This window comes from Artibeus jamaicensis, unplaced genomic scaffold (assembly GCF_021234435.1).
Source record: "Artibeus jamaicensis isolate MK-2021 breed Jamaican fruit bat unplaced genomic scaffold, CSHL_Jam_final contig_60, whole genome shotgun sequence".
Taxonomy (NCBI): Eukaryota; Metazoa; Chordata; class Mammalia; order Chiroptera; family Phyllostomidae; genus Artibeus; species Artibeus jamaicensis.
In genome coordinates this window covers 12,613,287-12,619,242 of record NW_026521900.1, presented here as the reverse complement: position 1 = coordinate 12,619,242, position 5,956 = coordinate 12,613,287, and positions in this window count along the sequence as shown.

Below are 5,956 nucleotides of genomic sequence, written 5' to 3'. Positions count from 1 at the left end.
AATAATAAAGTAATCTAATAAACAAGATAATGACAATGAACAAATGCTTTGTGAAAAAACATCTAAAATCGTAAAAGAAACAAGGATGATAAAATGACAACATGAACAAAGACAAAATTATAATTCCAGCACAAAGCAAATCAGATACCAGAGGAATGGCTGCATGCAAACTGTTACACTATTCACACAGAACCACCCAGTGTGATGGAGCAGCTCTTGAGGTGATGCCGTTGAAATACATTTAATGAAACAGGATATTAAGCCCTACTAAACAGCTTTTTACAACAAATGTTTTATGGTTCTAAAATGTGTGCATAAAAATAAAATTGGAATAATATTCATTCACTGAATATATATATATATTTTTAAATATTTTACTTATTTATTTTTATGGACAAGGCAAGGGAAGGAGAAAGGGAGAGTAACATTGATATGAGAGAAATATAGATCTGTTGCCTCTCATGCGCCCCCTAGTGGGGTCCTGGCTCATAACCCAGGCATGTGCTCTGACTGGGAATGTAACCAGCAACCTTTCAGTTTCTGGGAGGATGCCTAACCCACTGAGCCACACCAGTCAGGGCTGAACAAATATATTTTTGAATCTGTATGTGGAAAGTGCTATTTTAGGCACACTGAGGATATAGCAGTGACCGAGACTCTGACAATTTTCTGTCCTCTGAGAAATGAAATTTCAGTGGGAAAAGGAAAATAAAAATACAAAAACACAGCATACATGAATTAGATACTTTTAAGAAGCTGTAGTGCTCTGAAGTGGTGCAAAGGGTTAGGATAATTTAGATTCAGTGGTCTAAAAGGACTATATGAGGTGCTGGCATTTGAGCTGAGACTAAAATAAGATGAAAGTGACCAGCCAGGCAAAGATATTGGAGAAGAGCATACCAGAATGACAGAACAACAAATACATACGTCTAAAGAAGAATTGAATTCATCATGCACTAAAAACTGAAAGAAAATGCATGGGACTTGGGTGGTGTGAGTGAGGCATATGATATTGGTTTGGAGAGAGAGATGGGGTCAGATCATGTAGGGTTTTATAGACCATCAATAAGGAGTTGGTTTTATTTTAAATAAAATGGGAATCCCATTAAGAGTTTTTAAGCAAAAGAATGATTTTGGGAATTGAAGTAACTTATAGACCACTGCCTAGGACTCAGGCTGGCCACTGAGTGGTACATTTATAGGACATATTCATACAACACTACAAAGTATATGAAAGTTTATTCACTGACCAACGGAAGGCAGGTTGGAACTTGCTGCCAGAAGTTAATCAAGTCAATTGCCTGCTAAAACAAAATATCAACATTCTGCATAGAATTTAGAAGAGACTCAGTGTCTCATAGCATAATGTTTAAAATGACAAGATACATCCAAAATTATTAGGTATATAAAAAACCATTAAAATTCTACATTGCATGAGAAATGGATATGAAAACAGAGATGACACAAATGTTGGAATTATCAGACAAATTCAGCTAATATCCAAATAAACAATCTTGAACATTCTTGCTAACTGTTAAAATACAAGTTCTCATTGTGGCAGACAGACTTTAAAGTGGTCACTCCTGTGATTATGCTATATTATACAAGACTCCATCTTGTTAGCCATCTCGCTCTCTTTCTCCATTGCTGGCTTTGAAGAAGTAAGCTTCTGTATATAGAACCACGTATTAAGGAACTTCAGGCAGCCCCAGGAACTGAATATGCCCTCCAACTGACAACCAGTAAGAATTGGGGATCCTGTGACTTACAGAAAGAATGAAGCAAATTCTAAAAACTCGAGTGAACTTAGAAGCAAACCCATCACTAGTCAAGCTCTAAATGAGAGCAGAGCTCTCGCCAACACCTTCACTGAAACCCAGATGAAGTTCTAGCTAAGCTGTGCCACCTTCTAAATGAAGGAATATGTAACTAGAGTAATTTGTGTTCTTTTAAGTTGTTAAGTTTGTGGTGATTTGTTACACAGCAATAAGTAACTAATACACTCAGTCAAGATGTAGAAACTGTAAAAACACTCAAATGGAAATTTTATAACTGAAAGTTTAAGACATCACTGGATGGATGTAATTGCAGAATGAAGATGACAGAGGAGAGAGTTAACAAACTTTAAGATAAATTAATAAAAATCCATTCTGAACAACAAAGAAAAAAATTTTAAATAACAAACATAGCTTTAGGAACTTATGGGTAAATAACAAATGGCCAAATATTTGCATTATCAGAGCCCAAGAGAGAAAGAAAAATGAGTGTTCAGCTGAAAAAAACGTTTGAGGAAATAGCGGCAGGGAATTTTTCAAGTTTGGCAAAGACATAAATCTACCAATTCAAGAAGCTGAATGGATTCTAAATAAGATAAACCAATATAAATTTATGCCCAGAAACATCCTAATCAAATTGCCAAAATTGAAAGGCAAAAAAAAATGTTGAAAATAGAGAAAATTGGCCCACTGTATATGGGAAAAATGATTCAAATAACTTTAAATATCTCATCATAAACCCCTGGGGCCAGAGAGAACTGGCACACTTTTCAAGTCCAAAAACAAATCTTTCAATTCCAAATTCTAAATCAAGTGAAAATATTGTTCAAGGGGAAAGGGTGAAATAAAGATATTGCCAGATAAAGTAAACCTAAGAATATTTATAGCCAGCAGATAGGCTTTAAAAACAATAAAAAGAGGCTTTTCACACAAGAAAAATGTTACTAGAAGGAAATGTAGAACAGCAGAAATGAAGAAAGTGTAGAAGAAACAGTAAATATCTGAGTAAATATGATTGACTGCTTTTGTCCTCTTGAGTTTTTAAAAATGATATTTGATAGCAAAAATTGTAAAAATGTTTAATGGATTTTCAGTATATGTAGGTACCATATATGACTAATTATATCATAAAGAGCGCAAGGTAAAGGTACCTATAAAGGAATTGGGTTTTTTTAAAGATTTTATTTATTTACCTTTAGAGGGGAAGGAAAGGAGAGAATATCAATGTATGGTTGCATCTCGTGGATCCCCTGCTGGGAATTGGCCTGCAACCCAGGCATGTGCCCTGACTGGGAATTGAACCACGATCGTGTGGTTCGCAGGCCCATGCTCAATCCACTGGGCTACACCAGCCAGGGCTAAAGTAATAGTTTTAACATTCCAAATACAGTGGTAAAATATTGCTTCTAGGTAGACTAAGAGAGTTAAGAAAATGTTTTTAAATCCCTATAGCAGGGTTATCAAGGTTGAAAACACAGTCACAAATAACATAAAATTTAACCATTATAGAGTGTCCAATTCAGTGACATTTAATACATTCACAATGTTTTACAGCCATCACCTCTATCTTGTTTCAGAATATTTCATCACCCCAAAAGGAAACCACATACCCATTCAATATCCATTGCACATTTTTCTTTCCCCCAGTCAATTCCCTGGCAACCATTAATCTGCTTTCTGTTCCTATAGATATGCCTATTCTGGATATTTCTTACAAATGGAATCATGCACTATGTGGTCTTTTTGTGCCTGGCTTCTTACGTTTAGCATGATGTTTTTAAGGTTCATCCATGTTTTGAATGTATTTGTACTTCATTTTTATTGTTGAATAATATTCCATTGTATGGGTCAGTTGATTGCCTGTTGTACATAAGGCTGGTATGACCATTTGTGTACATGTTTTCTCTTGAACACTTATTTTCAATTATTGTGGGTATAAAACCAAGAGTGGAATTGCTGGGTTACATGGTAATCCTACGTTGTACTTACTGAAGAAATTCCAAACTGTTTTCCATCACAGCTGAAGCATTTTATATTTCCACCAGTAATGTATACAAGTTCCAATTTCTCCACATTCTTTTCAAAACTTGATATTTTTCAATTTTTTATAGCCATCCTAGTAGGTATGAAGTGGTATCTCACGGTTTTGATGTGCATTTCCCTAATGATTAGTGATTGTCTTAGTCCATTTGGGCTGCTATAACAGAATAGGATAGATAAGGTGAATAAAAAAAAACAACAATGAATCTATTTCTTAGAGTTCTGGAGGCTGGAAAATCCAAGATCAAGGCACTGGGTGATTTAGTGTCTGATGAGGGCCTACGTCCTCCTTCATAAATGGTTGATTTCTCACTGCAAAATTACAAGGTAAAAGCAGTGAGAGAGCTCTCTGGGGCCTCTATTTTAAAGGCACTAATCCCATTCATGAGGGTCCATCTGTATGATCTAATCATATTCTGAAGGTTTTATCTCCAAATACCATTACATTCTGGGTGAGGTTTCAACTCACGAAATTTGGGTGAACACAAACATTTAGTTTACAGAAGTGATGTTGAACTGCTTTTCATGGGATTCTTGTCCATTTATATGTCTACTTTGAAGAAATGTCTATTGAGTTCTTTGTCTGCTGTTTAATTGAATTGTTTGTCTTTTGTTGTTTAGTTGTAAGAATTCTTTATATATTCTGGATACTAGACCCTAATCAGATACGTGATTTGTAAATATTTTCTCCCATTCTAGTTGTCTTTATTCTCTTGATAGTGTCCCTCAAAGACCCAAAGTTTTTAATTTTGATAAAGGCCAATGGATTTTTTTCTGTCTCTTGTACTTTTGGTGAAATATCTAAGAAATCATTGCCAAATCCAAAGTCATGAAGATTTAAGTCTATGTAATTTTCTAACAGCTATATAGTTTGGGGTCTTATATTTAGGTATTTGATCCATTTTGAATTAATTTTTGTATACAGAGTGAGGAAGGCTCCACCTACATTCTTTTGAATATGGATATAGAGTTTTCCCAATACCATTTATTTTTGCTTTTTTAATTTTATTTATTTATCTTTAGAAGAGAAGGGGAGGAGAGAAGGAGAGAAATATCAATGTATGGTTGCTTCTGGTGCATCCCCTGCTGGGAACTGGCCCCTGCTGGGAAATGGCCTGCAACCCAGGCATGTGCCCTGACAGGGAATCGAACCAAGATCTTTTGGTTCTCAGGCCCGTGCTCAATCCACTGAGCTATACCAACCAGGGCTCCAATACCATTTATTTATTTATTTTTGTACTCCACTGTGTTAGTTTATTTGTTGCTTTTGTAACATTAGAGTCCTTTCCTCCTCTTCATATATGAGATGACTCAGAACAGGCCATGGATTCTTTACAGCAGTAACAGGGATAAAGGACATATACTTCTTTAAAGACACCCATGGATGCCACCTATACTGCTTCTGCTCACATGTCATTGTCCCACAATTACTGGCATGGTGTATAAGCACATTCATCAAACTTCAAGGAGACTGATTAATGTAGATATTGGTTTGCCAAGTACACTGCATCCCATTTGGTGTCATAGGAAATCCGTTTGTCTCAACAGGAGTGAGGTTAACTGGGATCATTTGAAAGGTGATGTCTTCCAGGCTTTCCCATCATAAAGGTGCTCTTCATTTCCTGACTCTCTTTCTGGTAAGGACTCCTCCCCCAATACCATTTATTAAAAAGACTATTCTTTCCCAATTAAATGATTTTGGCTCCATTGTCAGAAATCAATTGACCATAGATGTATGGATTTATTTCTGAAGGCTCAATTTTATTCCATTAATCTAAATATCTATCCTTATTCCAGGATCAAAGTGTTTGATTACTGAAGTTTTATAGTAAGTTTTGAAATTGGTAATTGCGGGCCTTCCTACTTGCTTTTTTTTCATATTGTTTTGATAATTTGGGGTCTCTTATAATTATATATAAATATTAGGCTGAGATTTTCCATTTCTGCAAAAGTGGCCATAGATATTTTGGCCACAAGACAGGTGATTGTCTTGTATCTATTAATCACTTTCACAAATGTTGACATCTCAACAGTATTAAGCTATCCAATTCATTAACACATTATTAATTTTCATTTTATTGTATTTTCTTTTTTATTGTATCAGCATTTGTAATTTTTGTTATAAGTATTACAAATTTTTT